Raw genomic sequence first — 19,346 nt, forward strand, 5'->3', positions numbered from 1 at the left:
GAGAAAGACAGAATAAGTAATAAATGTGGCATTCCATGTTTAAAAAATACTATAATAATAGTACTTGACATCAACCAAAATAGAATAAAATAGATTACCATCAAAACATTTGGAATGGGAAGGAGGCCCTTTTTTACAGTAAAAATTGTTATTTAGGAGTGTGTTTGGTGGATTGAATGTGTCCCTGAGCAAAGGACTAAGGCTCCACGCTGCAGAAAGGGAAGCTGCGCAAAAGCGTGACTGATCTATTGAGAGGAGCATCAGTGAAAATGCAGTCATGGCTCCAATCAATACTGTCTTATTTGTTTGTGTGCATGCGAGTGTAAAATTGTGCGTTTTCTCTCTCTTTCAAGGTGTGTGATTCAGGTCTTTGGGTTTAGGTAGGGCTGGCTGATGCTGAAAGCAGGGGACAGTGAAACGGAGCGATGGCGGGAATGTCGATCCCAGAGGGTGCATCGGGACAGTCCCTGTGGAACTATCGCAGTGCCATTCATCCAGTGATTGAAGCCCCACCCTCCACACCTGACAAGAATGGCAGTTGGGCTGTTGTTGCTCATCGTTTGTATCCCTGCTACAGGGTCCCTTAGGTGGAGTTCACTCCAGCTGTGACGTCTCTGTGTCTTCAACCAACACTAAACCAGAAAGAGTTTCACCCTGTTCTACCTGTTCTGTTAAAATCTCACACACGGTAAATGCTACTGAATCCCTGTTGACGCCTTAAGATGCCATCTCTGTGCATGTGAATGCGTGCGTGTGTGCATGTGAATGCGTGCGTGTGTGCATGTGAATGCGTGCGTGTGTGGGTGTTTGGAAAGAAGGGTGCCGCTGGTGGTGGTCGTTGTTGATGCATGGTCGAGCTTTAATCCCACCCAAGGGCCTTGCGTGAGGGGAACCATAACCGCACCGCCTGACCAAGTGCCTCCACCCGTGACATTGTGATGGATAGGCTAGCCTGGCTGCCTTCACCATTGAGCTTAGCGTCCTCCAGGCAACTCTTTCCATTAATTGTGATTAGTAGAAACACATTACTGTCACTTTAACTAGACTGCATAACAGCCCTGTTTGAGTTAGCCCGGTATCACTTGGTCTCATTTTGTCATTCTTATGCCCACAGTCTTTAAGTAGGATAATACTCGGCTTTTAAATGTAAATACATTGTTTTTGTTCGCTGAAGCTCTTGTTATTCTAGATAAATCCATCCATTTAAACTGGGTCGTTTCTTTGAAAAAGAAATACAGGCAGTTAACAAAACGTTGCAGTAATGGTTTCTTAAAACCATACAAAGAATGTTATTACATATAAAATAATAGCCTCCCATTAACACACTTCACACATTCCCTGCAGGGGTACAGTATATTGTTGGAGGCAGTGGGACATTTTGGCCGACCAAAATAAACGTAACACTGGTGTAGGATTAGCAACACAAACATCTATGTTAAGCCACGTAGGCCGCACGTACGTGCAAATAAATCCAAACAGGCAGACATACAGACTCATATTCCACCAGCGGTGTCACAGCGTTGACAGACCCATGATAAGGGGTCCTCAGAGCTGCGAGGCACATGACTCAGCCCCTATCACGTCACTCTGTCTCTGGCTGGATAGCTGCCTGCGCTCTGGGCTGGGACACGGCAGTTGGCACGCTCAAAGCTCAGGGACAAACAGGCATGCTGTAACCTGAAGCAGCCCCTGTGGGAACAGGTGCCCTGCATCGGGTGCCATGGAGCAACGGGCCGGGGGGGCTGACGGTGAGCCATCCTTCATAACTCAGCTATGCATTCATGTTTATGAGCCAACCAACTGCATCTCAGGGATAGCTAAGAGTGACCAGGACACTGTGTTCTGATAAAATGACCCTTCTCAGCTGTCTCATAAACCCTGCCCCCAAACTTCAACACACCTCCTCTAGTCCCGCCCAAGCCAATTGGAGAAACAGCCTAGTGGTCTAACAGTGTTTGTTGTGTGCTAAAACCGGTTTCGGTTCATTTGCATTTTAGTTGGCATGATGTTTTTCTTTTTTCAGTCCTGTTACCCAGGCAAGTTTATTCGTAACCAGTTCTTCTTAGGAACCAACAACCTGTAGGGAAATGTTACGATATCACAACGATGAACGGGTGGGGACCCAAATGCGGACACAGAGGCAGAGGAGGGCGGTCCAAAGTATTTACTGAACAACCAGGCAGTGGGCAGGCTCGTAGTGCTGGACAGGCAGGGTTCGTTATCGGGCGTTCAGATGGTCGAAGGTACAGGAGTGGGCAGGCAGGCTCGTGGTAGGGGACAGGCAGGGTTTGTTGTCGGGCGGTCAGATGGTCGAAGGTACAGGATAGGGCAGGCAGGCTCGTGGTGAGGGACAGGCAGTGTTCGTTCTCGGGCGTTCGGATGGTCGAAGGTACAGGAGAGGGCAGGCAGGCTCGTAATCCGGAAAACAGGCAAGGGTCGTAACCGGGGAATAGAAGGACAGGTAGACTGGCTGATGAACACATAGACCGCTGGAAACGACTGTACGGGACAAGACGATCTGGCAACTGCCAAACAGAGAACAGGGTTTAAATACACGGGGCTAATAGGGAACCGGGAACACCTGGTGAGGGGCGGGGACAAAACAACAGGTGAAACACATCAGGGTGTGACATACGAGGGGAACAGTAGTAGTTAGGGTTAACTTTCCTGCTCAGGGACAGAACAACATAGCTTTCACCTTGGCTGTAGTGGGATTAGAAGCAGGGACTTTTTGGACACTAGTCAGATGCCCACCTTGCCGTTTCAAGTTCAAGTTGTTATTGCAGGACCTCACTGTTGAAGAATGGATATGCACTTTGTATTGATTGCACTATTGTATATGTTTTTTGCATAATGTTTTAATGCTTACATTTTTACATTCATGCAGGGTTCCCATGAAAGAGGCCTTGGTCTCAATAGGTCTTGAATAAAAATAAAATAAATAAATAAACAGACATCCTGACAATAAATAACTATAAAAGGTCAAATATTCACCTAATAAAATAGAATATAGGTTGAATCTAGAACCACACACAGACCACAAACACATCAGGACATGATAGTACAACAATGTCCCTTCAGTCCCCACCGGTTGCTATAGGAGAACAGAGGTGAGAGGTCAGGGCTGGGCACACACAGGGGATTTCTCTGACCTGGGCACACATGCTCTCCGACCCCCACCACGTCACAGTAATCTAAACAGCAAACAACCGTAAACAGTGACCGTGAGAGAGCTGTTTCAGGGAATGATGAGACTCATCTATAATTGGCATAGTGGCTTGACATTGCACCTGTTTTGTGCGCAGCACAATGAAGCCGGCTTTGTGAGACTGTCTTTGCCCCTCTTTGTCTCCTTATGTGTTTGTCTTCCGTCTGTTCTGGTACATTTCGGTATGGTAGGCACTTTTTCAGCTGTGTTGATTTGAATGTGTAGGTTTTCTGAATTTACATTCAATATGTATCTAACATGTGTAAATTCAAACCACAGTATATATATATAAATATATATATATATATATATATATATATATATATATACTGCTCCGGAAAAAAATTCAAAGGCCACTGCACCTTTTTCTTTCCTTTCCAAAAAAGTTGAAAAGGAAAGTTTTGAGGGGGAACAGAAGTGTTCAATATGCAGTGGTCTCTTGATTTTAACCTTTCTTTTCCTCACTCAAAACTTTCTGCCTCAAAGTTGTGCGTGTTGTGGCTTCACAAATGCATTGCTGCATACCTCGGTTGTAACGAGTGGTTATTTCAGTCAAAGTTGCTCTTCTATCAGCTTGAATCAGTCAGCCCATTCTCCTCTGACCTCTAGCATCAACAAGGCATTTTATATATACACTCACCTAAAGGATTATTAGGAACACAATTTCAATTTCTCATTAATGCAATTATCTAATCAACCAATCACATGGCAGTTGCTTCAATGCATTTAGGGGTGTGGTCCTGGTCAAGACAATCTCCTGAATTCCAAACTGAATGTCAGAATGGGAAAGAAAGGTGATTTAAGCAATTTTGAGCGTGGCATGGTTGTTGGTGCCAGTTACTGGGATATTCACGCACAACCATTTCTAGGGTTTACAAAGAATGGTGTGAAAAGGGAAAAACATCCAGTATGAGGCAGTCCTGTGGGTGAAAATGCTTTGTTGATGCTAGAGGTCAGAGGAGAATGGGCCGACCTTGAGGCGGATGGGCTACAACAGCAGAAGACCCCACCGGGTACCACTCAGAATTTGGCGTAAACAGAATGAGAACATGGATCCATCATGCCACTGTGCAGGCTGGTGGTGGTGGTGTAATGGTGTGGGGGATGTTTTCTTGGCACACTTTAGGCCCCTTAGTACCAATTGGGCATCGTTTAAATGCCACGGCCTACCTGAGCATTGTTTCTGACCATGTCCATCCCTTTATGACCACCATGTACCCATCTTCTGATGGCTACTTCCAGCAGGATAATGCACCATGTCACAAAGCTCGAATCATGTCAAATTGGTTTCTTGAACATGACAATGAGTTCACTGTACTGAAATGGCCCCCACAGTCACCAGATCTCAACCCAATAGAGCATATTTGGGATATGGTGGAACGGGAGCTTCGTGCACTGGATGTGCATCCCACAAATCTCCATCAACTGCAAGTTGCTATCCTATCAATATGGGCCAACATTTCTATGTATGCTTTCAGCACCTTGTTGAATCAATCCACGTAGAATTAAGGCAGTTCTGAAGGCGAAAGGGGGTCAAACACAGTATTAGTATGGTGTTCCTAATAATCCTTTAGGTGAGTGTATATAAATATGTGTGTGTGTGTGTGTAGAGGTCCCCCATCTCTAACGCTTCAGCTACCCACAGGGACAATGCAATCAGACGTCACCACGGGAACCTGATATAATGATCGCTGTGGAGTGTGCTAATTAACACTGAATAGAGCTCATGAGCACTGTCCCACAGCCAGCGACTCAGCACTGCCCCACCAGCATCTATCTGTCAGTGTTCTGACCGAAGACAACCAATGGAAGACGAGCACAGAGAGTGTAACTCAGAGACACCTGCGGTCCTAAGCACATACAGTAGGTAGCATTACAAATGCAAACGTACATTATGGCTGAAAACAGCATGACTTTGAAGAAATTCTGTCCTTATTCAGATGCCCTCAGGCTGATTTCTGAGGCTGCTGCAGAAAATAATATCACTATTTATATCAGCACTGGCTATGATAGTGTATCTACTGAAAAAGCACAACGTTAACAGATAGTGGCGATGTGTACACACACACACACACACACATGCACCCAACACTCTCCTTTGAGATGTCAGTGATCTGCTCACGGTTTGGTGGAGCCATTGTTCAGAAGAGCTCATATTCTTTAATGGGGGGGGGGGGCTTTTGTTGTTGTAAACAGCATGAATTTTTAATCCAGCCCAAGATTCTGGGCTAGTAATAAATGTGTCTATGCAGTAAGGCTCTCTGGGGAGGGAGGCCCTTGGCTCCTGTTGCTAAGTTTCAGCAAAGCCTGAGTTCTGCAGGAATCAGACTGTTCCGCCCCACTAATCTGCCACACACACACACACACACACATATACACAGACACATACACACCACGGAGCCCCTAAAACTATCAATAGGGAGATACACTCACGAAAACAGACGGAGCTGTTCCACGTAAGGACAAACTGATCCCGTGAACACACAGACCCATCATCAACAGAGACAGTTGCTCGGCACATACATGCACTCCATCTCTCTGCCTAGAATTCACACAAAGACTAGCAGCTTTCAATTAATTCCCTCATTTTCTGTGAACTCCTTTCCTCCTGCAAAGCCGATGTGAGGACCAGCATCTATGTTTTCCTTTCTTTGGCTGGCTTTTTTCCCCTCCAGCAATCCATATCTTCGATTCTGCGGCCAGAGGCTGTCAGTCATTTTATTAGCGGAAGGCTTACTGGTTCAATAGTGTCAATTCCAAGCCTCGGACATTGACCTGAATGAGCTCCTCCTCAACGCCTGGCCCCAAATCAACCATTTCCTCAACAATTCTTTTTTTTCTTGATTGAGCGTTGAAGCCATCAGCAGCATCCTGACCTGGACCTCTGACTGGGCCAGGCGCACTGACAGCGGAGTGGGATTCTCCCATCTGCATCGTTGGGTGAAAGGACCTGCACTATAGATTATGATTACTCATTGTATAGCCACCCATCCCAGAGAAAACACATTCATACTTAAGGTGGTGAATATTCAAAATGTTTCCCTTTCACTGAACTTTGTAAAAAAGATAATGGCAGTGCTTTTGTGCAGTACCTCAACTAGGTCTCTAACTGCTCCTCTTTTGTCTCTTCTCCTGTGACTTTTTTGCAGCATTTTTGTCCAGTTCCTTTAAATGACTAAGGCCCTATCTGAAAGTAGATCCAGTCTCATAGGAGCCTCAACCGTCATATAGAAATCTTCAATAAAAATGAGAGATGTGTACTACATGTCAAAGGGTTAAATCAAAGTGGTGCTTTTTTAAGAAAAAAAGCGCTGGAATTCTCCTGTCCTCCCTTTCTCTCTCTCTCCCCCTCCCTGAAGCGATTAAATTGCTGATTGATTTTTGTATCTCAGCTCGATTCCCTACCCTTCGCTCTCCGTCTCCTGCCATTGATCGTCACAAGGCTGCTGACTCCAAAGTCAGAAGACCCATCCTCTCCGGCCTCCGGAAATGAACTTGTTAGATGGGCTCTGCGATTTATTGCTCATGAGGCCTGAGTGTCTATGTGTGAACGTGTTTGAGGGAGAGTTTGTGTGTGTGTGTGTGTGTGTGTGTGGCAGTTGAAAGAGGACTTTAATAAGAGATATGAACTACCTAACGTGCATACCTCCGCCTATACAAACGGGTATTCCTCTATATAGGTGTTCATATACACATATAGAAGTAGCGTCAGTATACACGCTGAGTAGGCTGGTGGAGATGACCGACCAAGTCGACCGAACGAGTGTAAACACATACAGATATTTTTTCTATGCAGTAGAAGGCGCAGCTCCAAAGGAATCTGTTGTCTGTATGAACCGGGAGTTGCCTGTATGAACCAGGAGTTCTTCCACAAGTTTCTTCCACACCCTAACCATGAGGACTGGAAGTGTTTTTTTTACATGCAATACAGCTAGCTACCATAGTGGTGTCTTTGTTGCCGCGGTTAGCTAGTGACATTGTAATTAATGCCAGGACATACACAAGTTCATATAGGCAGTGGTATACATGTAAGGTACAGTATATCTCTTTCACCTGTCATAGCATGGGTGTGTGTGTGTGTGTGTGTGTGTGTACAAACGCTGCTTTGAAAGTGTTCCGAATTTATTTAATGTAGGCTTTTCTGTGTTGAGTCTGCCTGTGTGCACATGTGTATACAAGTATCTTCAGGTGACATGCAATTCCTCGCTTTGTGTGTGTGTGTGTGTGTGTGTGTGATAGGCTTTACAAGCCTATCTTTTTACACCTCATACTGTACCTCCAACATGATTCATTTTTAATTATGACACATAGGAGTTGTCCTTATAATATATTGACTCCAAAAGACATTCTTGGAGAAAAAAATGGATGCAATAATTGGATACAAGGATCGATACAAGGACGATCACTGTGGCAAGATTAGAACCCAAACAATATCAAAGTTATACATGACAGTAAGTAATGAAAACACAGAAACAAATAAAAACCGAACACTATACTATGCACTAACTAATGAAAACATTATACTTTATTCTGACTAATGAAAAAACAATCCTCCTTCTTACCATCTTGACATCCAGCCCAAGACTTTCTATCATTTGATTGTCTCGCTTTTTGCCTTCTCCTTAGGAACAAAGACCCAACACCTATGACACAGTGAGCAGTGGGTCATGGAAAAGGGTTTCTGTATCCCCGTCACTGCTTGGTCCACCTGTGAGAGGCATCACACACTTCCTGACCCCCTTCTCTGTCATCAACTGGGCTCTTTTTTAAAAGCCCTGTTCTCCCACTGTTATTTACTCCAATAGTAAATCTTTACAATGCTGTAAAATAGTGTTTTACACACTTGAGTTATACAATCTCCCTGCCGCAACGCCTGGACCAGACCAGGCAGGAGGGTGGCTCCTCTCTGCCTGGATGCAGAGACCCAGCAGTAGTAATGGAAAAGGCCTTGGCACAACTTTAAAGAGTGTTTGATGAGAGAGCGGTCTGGCCACTTCATCCTCTCACTCGACTGCTCTTTGAAAGAGCTTTTCTCTCCGGTTTTGGAGTGTTTTCTTTTTAACCGGGTGGTGCTCAGGTCAGGTAGGTGGTTTGTGATTTACTGAGATCACTTCACACGATGCTGAAACGCTTTTAAACCGGACCCTAGCTGGATCGCCACTGAGCGTCCTTTTGGATGACTTAATTTATGAATACTTAATTTGTATCCACCATAAAGTTTAGCGACCCTTATATTAAGAGGTCACACAAACCCTTTTACTTGGCAGTCGTCGTATGGTATCGCTGCGACGTAAATCATTCTAGCTGGACATAGCAGAGGTCTTTATTTCATGAGTGACAGTGGACATATGTTCAGCATGTTGTCAGTGTTTCTCTTCTCCCGGCAGGCAGAGACCACAGGCTCCAGACCCTCCCAGCCCGGCCAAGCCTTCTGTAGTAACGGCCCACACGGCCAAGTCACGCCAGGGGTAATAATGACTTAATTTAGGACCACGGAGGCGGGCCATGGCTAGCGTTTATTGGTGTTGATCCGAACAGACTTCAAAAAGCCACTAGGCCTCTAATTTATCTCTCTCCCTGGACTCTGTGTCTAAGCAAGGGAGACAGCAGGAGAGGGAGAGAGAAGACGGAGAGAGAGAAGAGGGAGAGAGAGAAGAGGGAGAGAAAGAGCGTGAGAGAGACAGCATGTTTCTGATTGCTTGGCCGTTGACTGTGGTGCAGCTATCAGCAACAGGATCACCGTGGCCTTGCCCGGCACCATCATTTTTATACATACCTTCACACATCCCGGGGCCCCCTGAACTCACAGCCGGGCTGGTCTTGACTATCGGCTACATCAATACATCATACTGTTAGCACCACATGGGCAACCCTCTCTGAAAGTGTAGACTTCAAAAACAAGATCATTTGGAATAAACATTAAATAATTCAGCTGAGCATTTAAATAAGTAATAGTGGGATATCTATTTCTTTGGTGGCGCTATTGCCTTGCTTTACTTATTAATGGGTTTAATAGACACCCTGTCTTCCCAGAGTTCAGAGTCAACACAGTGTGGCGGGAGCCTCTTGAACTGGGCACTTTGCTGAGGTCCAGGAGCGCAGAGAAAGTTACAGCTTTGTTTATGGTCCGTCTGCCGGTTCTGCCCGTGAAGCCGTACACAGCCAGTCTAGACTGGGATTTTGTGGGGGCGCTGGCTGGCGTATGGGGTCAAGGAGTGACATGAGCCAGCTGTGGAATCCCTGCCTCAGCCCCCCATTCTTAAACATCTCCTCCCAGCTCTCCAGTGACAGCCACGAGATGCTCCAAAAATATCCACCCGCCCCCCCAAACCCCACCCCTCCGAAAAAAACATCCACTCATCTCTGAGGGGATAGAATGTCTCTCTCCTTATCTGGCAACCGTGACCACAAATTAAACCGAGGCTTCTGTGAAATATTATTTTCGTGTGGCCCAGTGTTTTAAAGGCAAGGGGAAGGATAGAGGAAAATCCTGGGGCTAGACAAGACCGCGTGTGTGTGTGTGCGTGTTCGTGAGTGTGTGTTGTAACATGAAACAACAGCCACCTCAAACCCCTCACTGACTTGGAGCTTAGCAGAGGAGTGTGATTGTGAGCCAACCAGCTATGGCTTCAGATGTATAAGATCAGAATGGTGGGGGAGTTTCAGCTCCCCATTTAATACACCTCTAAGCTGAGAGGATTTCAGGCACTCTAAGTGATCTAATATGACTTCAGTTCTGTTGATCCCTGGAACCCACTAAATTCACCAATGGATGGTTACAATTATCCTCAAAGGAACTGACCAGTAGAGCAAAATAAGGGTGGAGGACATGTTGAACTTTTGCCTTTTTGAGTCGAAATCTAAAACAGTGGTTAAGAGGTTCCACAGTTCCTGTTAGGCCCATGGTCCCTAACCCAATGTGTCAGCATTGGAGTTCTGTTTCATGAACCCGCACCGCTGCCTAACCACACCCCCGGGCAGAGGCCATGTTAAAAACCCACGGAGGTGAGAGTGTAGTTGGTGACACTGGAGGCAATGGGTGCCCTCATACTGTCTGTACGTCATGTCAATACCATGGAAAACCTTAGCCCTCACCACACACATCATTACACCAAAATCAAACACACACACACACACACATATTACAGATATTATATGCGTAGGTTCCTTACCGTTTAATGCACTGAAGCCTGATGTCAGTCTGTGTCGGAGGATTGGCTGGGTGGCCTGACGGTCTGATGTTCAAGTGTTGACACACTCTAATATGTTGACAAATGTGCTCTTCACCGGCCAGTCAACAACTCGCTAATATACTGCAGCAACCTGTCCGGTGCGGGAACTCGGCCATGTGGAAGGGTGGAAGCGCTTTAGCAGACAGGTAGACGAGAACACGCCATGATTCTGAAACATGACCAGCTGCAGCCAGGGGCTGTAAATTTACCAGCGCCTGCATTTCGGCACTGACTGCAGTCTGAGCAGACACCTGCAGGAAGCCAGACTGAAACACATGCAGCAGCGTGGGGTGGCGATGGACACAGAACACATGTTCTACACCGTAGAGACTCCTGGGACAGAGATAAAGAATCACACACACTCAAATGCACGCACGCGCACGCGCACATGCACGCGCAAATGCACACGGGTTGCCAAAACAGATTAGACGTAAGCAAACATGGCTGGCCGGTCTCCCCAGTCGGCGGGGCGTGTGGTTGTTGTGGAGGAAGACTCACCTTCCATTTCCCCCGGACCACGGGAGGCCGGGCCTCCTAACTGGCACTGACCCACCAGCCCCGCATGGCTGGGCTCCTGTGTATTCATTTCACCAGAGGAGCCCGGGCGGGAGGGAGGGGGGGGGACGGACGAGATGCTGCAACATCTGGAAATCATCAAGCTGAGAGAGCTTTAGATCCTGAAATTCCAGTCTATGACCCCTCTCCCTCTCCTCTCCCTCCCCTCTCCTCAACCCCTACACCACCACCTTTCTCTCCCCAGTATAGCCCCCCCCCCCCTCCGTGTCCTCTTCCTCTCCTCCCCTCGTCCCAGCTGCCCATCATTTCCATGTCTCCCCAGCAGTCCTCCTAATCCAAACAGATTGTCTAACTGCTTCAAAAACATACTCCCCCCCCCCCCCCCCCCCCCCGCCCCCACTATGTCCTGCGTTCATCTCCAGGAACAGACATTCTCTTTCATAGAGGAGAGGAGGTGCCGGTGTCAGTCTGGCCAAGGTTAGCAGGTTACAGACGCATGGACTCTTTTTCTGCAGAAGTGAGCTAGGCAGGCCCCAAAGCACTTTGGCAGACCGACATTTAACATTAGAGGCCCAGGCCCTCAGCGTTATAACCGACAAACCCCCCCGCTCTCCCCGCTCTCTTCCCCCACCTCTCCCTGCCTCACACGAGAGCTGTGTTGGAATGGCCACAGCTGGACACAGTAGACACGCTGTGTGTGGGGTTTCGGGCCCATTGTCTTGGGGCCATTGTCCATGGCTGACACCCCATCCCCAGGGGCAATGCAGGCGAGGAGAAGGAGAAGCCTGGGGGAGCGCGGGGGGGGTAGGAAGGGGTGCCCAGTAGGGGGGTGAGGGGTATCCCAGTGGAGACTCGGACCCTGCCAGGCCCCCCGCTGTCCGGCCTCTCTACATCAGAGGCTACCCCTCAATTGCCTGCAGTACTCCTGCTTATTGTGTTTTGTTTAGAAGGAAGCCCCGTCCCTGTTTACCATAATTGAATTAAGAGGATTAACATGGTCCCAGTGTTGCTCACATCTGTGTCCTCTACAATTCTCCTTCTCTTTCTGTCTGTCCGTGTGTCTATGAGGCGCAGCTGTCCTGGAGATCACAGCGTTAATGTTTCCTTTTAAGTCAGCGTAGGACTAAACTGTGGCTACATACCTTTGTTCTTAGAAACAACGTCTCTATCTTGCTATCTTTATTTTTTTATCTCGGTAAAGCCTATTTTGTTTGATATAAAACACCACAGAGGATTGTTAAACCAGTTCTTCATTGTTTATTGTTAAGATACAATAAACCTACGGTCCCATTAAAGCTGTAAGGAATCATATATGCTGGCTTTGTGTCTGTTGGAGCCGCTGATTTGATGTCCCCCAGTGACGCTGAACTCCCAATTTGATTGTGACTAGAGGTCAGGAAAGCTGTGGCTTTGAGATCACAGTGTGGATTAATTGTTGACACACTCCCAGTCCAAACATAACCCTCCACCCCAAGAGCACACACACACACACACACATACAAAATAGCACACACAGACAACCAGTGCACTATACCAAGGTCCTGACAGAAGCTTTGATTTATGTCTTGCCGCCACCAAAAAATGAGAACAAAATCAATTGGCTATTACCACACACATTAGCACAGCACTGTCACCACCTGGGAGTGAGGTGCTGAAATGAATAACACCATATAACACTCCCAAACCACTCCACACACACCATCCCACAACGGAGTCACACACCATCTCCACAGTCTCTCACTCTCCACACACACACACACATTTTAGGTTTTACTATCCCTGTGAAAAAAAAGAATAATCTAGACAACAGTTTGCCCAAAGCCTGACTTTAACTCTTCACCGCAAACGTAACCCTCAACATTAATTCTCACCAGATAAGTTTTACCTCATGGGGGAACATTCAAATATCCTGCGTTATTTATCTTTTTTTGTACTATTTGTGTGAGGATCTTTGGTCCTCACAAGAATGGTAAAACAGGGATGGACAGATGCTCACGCACAAACACACACGGACACACAAACACACACGCACACCCCAGTCTGTCTTAGTTTCTCTCTCTTCGCAGAACCTCAGCTGACTGTTAACACAAACACGTTCTTTATCAAGGGCACCAACTGTGCACCATTCCGCACCTCCTCTGTCCCCTGATTGGCTGGACGGCTCCTGTAACCACCTTTGCGCACCCCTTCACCTTCTCCTGACCTCTGTTCGATACCCAGAATAATCCCTCTATTTTCATCTTTTAATTCCCCATGAAAGCTATCCTTGGCTTGTGCTATCCTAGCACGGGAGGGGTATTTCTATGAGCAGGCTTTGCATGGGGTATTTTGGTTCTGCCTGAAAGATCTCTAGAACAGCCCAGACGGGGCAGCTGGTGGAATCTGACTAGAATACTGGATGGGGATGTAGGGCTTGTGGGTCAGGTGCTCATTGAAGATGGTCACGTTTTGGAGGGACTGGCAGATAGGTACATGAAGAGAGGAAGAAGAACAGAGTAATAGCAATAAAAATAGGTAGAGAAACAGTCTAGACGAACAGTGCATCCCCTCTTCTCTTTCCCCTTATAAGGGGCATGCCAAAGTGGAGTGCAGTTGTCACTGGTAAAATGGGCTATATTGCATCACCTTGTTCCCCCCCGACCTGTCCCTCTCCGGCCCAGGAATAACGTCTGACCCAACAACTGAGTGGCTGCCAACTGGAACTGGGGCCAGGGTCAGTGCCGGCCAGGGCTGGGGGCCGCTGGGCTCCAAGGGGCTATTCTGGGATCAGGAGCTCATCTCTATGCTAACCCAACACTGGGGTCTTGTGACTGGAGTTTAAATATGGCCCTGTGAGCTCACGCACACAGTATGTCTCTCTCTCACGCTCACACACACCACACATGGCTGCCTCACAGGGGAGCTGAAGACACGGTATAATACTGAATCAAGTACATTTTCTCCTCCAGTACTATGCTGTAGTATCATCAGGTAGCCTGTTCTCCTCCAGTACTAAGCTGTAGTATCATCAGGTAGCCTGTTCTCCTCCAGTACTATGCTGTAGTATCATCAGGTGACCTGTTCTCCTCCAGTACTAAGCTGTAGTATCATCAGGTAGCCTGTTCTCCTCCAGTACTATGCTGTAGTATCATCAGGTAGCCTGTTCTCCTCCAGTACTAAGCTGTAGTATCATCAGGTAGCCTGTTCTCCTCCAGTACTAAGCTGTAGTATCATCAGGTAACCTGTTCTCCTCCAGTACTAAGCTGTAGTATCATCAGGTGACCTGTTCTCCTCCAGTACTAAGCTGTAGTATCATCAGGTAACCTGTTCTCCTCCAGTACTATGCTGTAGTACCATCAGGTAGCCTGTTCTCCTCCGGTACTAAGCTGTAGTATCATCAGGTAACCTGTTCTCCTCCTGTACTAAAGCTCTGGAAAAAATTAAGAGACCACTGCATTTTTATTTCCTTTCCCAAAAAGTGGTCTCTTGATTTTAACCCTTCTGTTCGTCACTCAAAACCTTCCTTTTTTGGAAAGGAAAGAAAAAGGTGCAGTGGTCTCTTAATTATTTCCGGAGCTGTGTACTTAATCGAGTCATTATGGTGATACTGTATTGACTGAGACCTATACTTCATCAAGTCATTATAGTGATACTGTATGGGCTTAGACCTATACTTCATTGAGTCATTATAGTGATACTGTATTGACTCAGACCTATACTTCATTGAGACATTATAGTGATGCTGTATTGACTAAGACCTATACTTCATTGAGTCATTATAGTGGGATTGTATTGACTCAGACCTATACTTCATTGAGTCATTATAGTGGGATTGTATTGACTCAGACCTATACTTCATTGAGTCATTATAGTGATACTGTATTGATTCAGACCTATACTTTATTGAGACATCATAGTGATGCTGTATTGACTAAGACCTATACTTCATTGAGTCATTGTAGTGGGATTGTATTGACTCAGACCTATACTTCATTGAGTCATTATGGTGATGCTGTATTGACTCAGACCTATACTTCATTGAGTCATTATTGTGGCACTGTATTGACTCAGACCTATACTTAATTGAGTCATTATAGTGGGGCTGTATTGACTCAGACCTATACTTCATTGAGTAATTGAGTCTGGCTCTGTCATAGGATGGTTCTATGTGGTCTAAACTCATTCAGGATAGAAAAATAATCATGACTAGCCAATCATTGCATAGTGTGCATCATGATAAATATCCCTCATTAGATTAATAATTAATGTGGTGATAATATGCTCTTGTACAATTATGCCTATATTTTGTCTAATTTAGAAACATGTGCACACTTTAAAAGGTTAGCATCAGGGTGAATGTGCCTCTACTGCCCTACAATGTAATCACAGTGTGTTTAGCATTACCAGAGTGTATGTGGCTCTACTGACTTACACTGTAATCACAGTGTGTTTAGCATTACCAGAGTGTATGTGGCTCTACTGACCTACACTGTAATCATAGTGTGTTTAGCATTACCAGAGTGAATGTGGCTCTACTGACCTACACTGTAATCACAGTGTGTTTAGTATTACCAGAGTGAATGTGCCTCCACTGACCTACACTGTAATCACAGTGTGTTTAGCATTACCAGAGTGAATGTGCCTCCACTGACCTACACTGTAATCACAGTGTGTTTAACATTATCAGGGTGAATGTGGCTCCACTGACCTACACTGTAATCACAGTGTGTTTAGCATTACCAGAGTGAATGTGGCTCCACTGACCTACACTGTAATCACAGTGTGTTTAGCATTATCAGGGTGAATGTGGCTCCACTGACCTACACTGTAATCACAGTGTGTTTAGCATTATCAGGGTGAATGTGGCTCCACTGACCTACACTGTAATCACAGTGTGTTTAGCATTATCAGGGTGAATGTGGCTCCACTGACCTACACTGTAACCACAGTGTGTTTAGCATTATCAGGGTGAATGTGGCTCCACTGACCTACACTGTAATCACAGTGTGTTTAGCATTATCAGGGTGAATGTGGCTCCACTGACCTACACTGTAATCACAGTGTGTTTAGCATTATCTTTAGTGAGCTGGCCACAGTGAGTTCTGTTTATGACCTGGTGTAAACTTTAACGGCCTGGGTCTTAATGCTTTAACACCAGTCCAGCCGCCCTCTGGGACCACAGAGCTTACAGGGAAGAGAAAGAGAACTTATAGTATTGATTTCTACATTATTTGAAATTGCTTCTTGTCACTGTTGTTATGTATATTTTGTTTTATATATTTCTTAATTACTACGTAGATGTCACGTGCCGTGTCACAGGAATTTCATCATTCTGAATGACACATGTTATTCAGTGCACTTGACAAATAAAATACTTTGACTTTTGACATTGACTTTGAATGTGAGAGAAAGACAGTCTTTATTCACTACAGCAGTGAGCCCATTTCCTGGCAAACCCGTTTTTGTTGAAAAATGTTTTGTGTTTTGCTCAAAATGGTCCATGTATTTTCACTACTCAACAACTAGCACACCACTAGCACACAACTAGCACACCACTAGCACACAACTAGCACACCATTAGCACACAACTAGCACACCACTAGCACACCACTAGCATACCATTAGCACACCTGACACAACTGGTGTGCTTCACCAGGCCCTTGGTTATATTAACCATGTGAGCTCATTCATGGCTACAACATCATTGTGGAAGGTCTTGCACTCCCCAAGTAGAGGCTTGAGAAGCACAGCCGAGGAGGGGTTCGTGAAGACCTGTACCTCTTTTTCTGCTCTTGGTCCCTTAAACTTTTGGGTGTCTCGGATCAGCTGAAAGAGTGGCAGTGGACTGGGAGGCCAGTGACCACTTCCGCCCCCCCCCCAGCATGTGATGGAGAGGCGTCTCGCTGTTAAATCATCAGATTCAGGAGTCGCTGGCTCTCCAGAAGAAAAATGAAAGGGGCTATTAGAGCCTGGCTGTGTTAATGCAGCCACCCATTAAAAACTCCCTAAGGAGCTGAGTAAAGGATAAAAACACAGGGTCAGACACACATGTACACAGTGTCACACATACCCACCGTGTGTCTGTCACTCCTCCACATACAGAACGTATAGACAACATACTCCTGCACAGAACACCACCCTGACAAGCATTATGACACTCTGGACCGTATCACTGCTCACCCAAACAGGAACTGTACAAACAGAGAAGCGTATAAACAACATAGACCAATGGCATGTACACCTACATGACAGAGGGGGCCAGATTGTATTATTATTTATTGTTGTATTATTAAAAAATTTTTTATCACTGACACACAGTGCCCTTCTATACATCACACTCTTCCTAGGTGTCTCTCTCTCTACACATGTAAACACTCCGGCAGAATGCCATGCCCCAGCTTTCCTGCCATCGCTGCACCCACCTGAACATCAGGGGAGACTCTGCTTGGTACTGAGCCGCCCCCCAGCAATGCGAAGATGACTTTTATAGGCATGTTTATGGCAGGGTTTGGGATGCCAGGCCACTGCTTCTCGGTGACAGCCTGATTTGGGTCATCCTCTGGGCCTCTCTGGTTCCAGATCAGGTTCCTGCTCCATGTCCACAGGCCTGACTGTTTTAGGAAACGGTGAATGTGGCTCCTCAGTGAATGGTGGAGCTGAGGCCACGTAATCCTCCCGAGAACTCTACCTAATTAGCACAAGCAACGTATCTGGAACAAGTGTGTTGTTTATTGTAATACATCACACTATCCAACCTATTCAAAACCATTTGATTGGTTGGTTAAACCCATTGCATGCACAAGTCAGATGAGATTATGGACACACCTACCCCAGTCTTAAAAGTCTATTAACATGCCCTCTACAGCCTGGTAATATACAGTAGACACCTACCCCAGCCTTAACCTTCTATAAATATGTCCCTTAAAGCTGGTAATATAGACACCCACCCCAGCCTTAACCTTCTATAAACATGTCCCTGTTCAGCCTGGTAATATAGACACCTACCCCAGCCTTAACCTTCTATAAACATGTCCCTGTACAGCCTGGTAATATAGACACCTACCCCAGCCTTAACCTTCTATAAACATGTCCCTGTACAGCCTGGTAATATGGATGACCACCCAGGACTAGATGCTAAAGGACATACAGGAAAGGTTGTGACCCTACAGGCTAGAGGAATCATTAGGTCCTCATAAAGGGCTCTCCACCAGACCTCAACTCAATAGTTCTGTATCCACATGTAGCCAATATACTTGATTAATTAGTCAAGTAATCAATTGACTGCACTCTCCAGTCACTCTGATTTTCCTCCAGTATTCAGTCCAGGTAGTTTGAACGTACACACACACACACACACACACACACACACACACACACAAGAACAGAAAAACTTCCATTGCTCTCACAAAAACAAAATGATAATAGAACTCAAAAACAAAGAAAAACACCTTGAATTGATGATTAGAGGCATGCATGGAGCAGAGGTACAGAAGGCAGAAAAAAGAGCAGGAATATGTAAGAAAGTTCTCACGTTCAAAGCAGTGAGTGTGTGTACGCTGGCTGGCTGTCAGTCAGGAGAGGGGGGTACCATTTGAAGGATCAGTCATCCCTGACAGTGCTGTCATGGAGAGGCTTAATTAGCCAGGATTACTTCCTCACTTAATGAAGCATGCGCTCCTCCATCTCAGCCCAAATACCACTCTCTCTCCCACTTTTTCTGCCTATTCATTCGCCCCTCTGTCTCCTCTTCTCTTCATCACCCTCTTACTCACCCTCTCCCTCTTTTTGAGTGTCTGTTTCTCTCTCTCCAGGCAACACAAATCCCCCACTCACTACCTACCACAGTGACAGTGTCACTTCCTGTTGTCCCAAAGAGTACATCTGCACCAACCTGACTCTCGTCCTCTATCTCCCTACACTTATTTACATGAGAAACAGATAAGCTTCACCTGGCACACTAGAGTGGCAGACTGGCTCACTGAATAAATTGCTTTATATTATTGATTGACTAACTAAACAAACTCACCAACTGACCATCTATGTGACCAACTAAATGAATGACCAACTAACTGGCTAACTAAATGACTGACCAACTGATCAACTAACTGACTGGCCAACTAACCAAGTGGCTCACTATCGATTGACTAACTGGCTGACCAAATAACTGATTGACAAATTAATTGACTGACTAAGTAACCAACTGACTAAAGGACTGACCAATTGACCAACTAACTAACCCCTTAAAAAACTGACCAACTAACCAACTGACCAAATGGGAGTACAGGTGAAGGAGAAATGCAGCAGTTGGGTAGTGATGAGAAGGACTGAAATGAAAGAGGGGAGATGTGAGTATTTATTAAGTGTACACCATTCAACTCTCATTGGATGACAACAAACACTTGAAGAATCCT

The 19,346-nt window shown here is 45.8% G+C and overlaps 1 long non-coding RNA gene across 1 annotated transcript; it reads right to left on the reverse strand.

Annotated features, from left to right (window-relative positions):
- Nucleotides 1-2,485: 2,485 nt before the first annotated feature.
- LOC114840704 lies at nt 2,486-10,980 on the reverse strand. Its single transcript, XR_003782809.1, has 3 exons — nt 10,381-10,980; nt 2,699-2,793; nt 2,486-2,525 (listed from the first exon to the last, which is right to left on the reverse strand). It is a non-coding gene; the product is annotated as an uncharacterized LOC114840704 (long non-coding RNA).
- Nucleotides 10,981-19,346: the final 8,366 nt, after the last annotated feature.

Source organism: Esox lucius, chromosome 13 (genome assembly GCF_011004845.1).
Source record: "Esox lucius isolate fEsoLuc1 chromosome 13, fEsoLuc1.pri, whole genome shotgun sequence".
NCBI classification, from domain to species: Eukaryota; Metazoa; Chordata; class Actinopteri; order Esociformes; family Esocidae; genus Esox; species Esox lucius.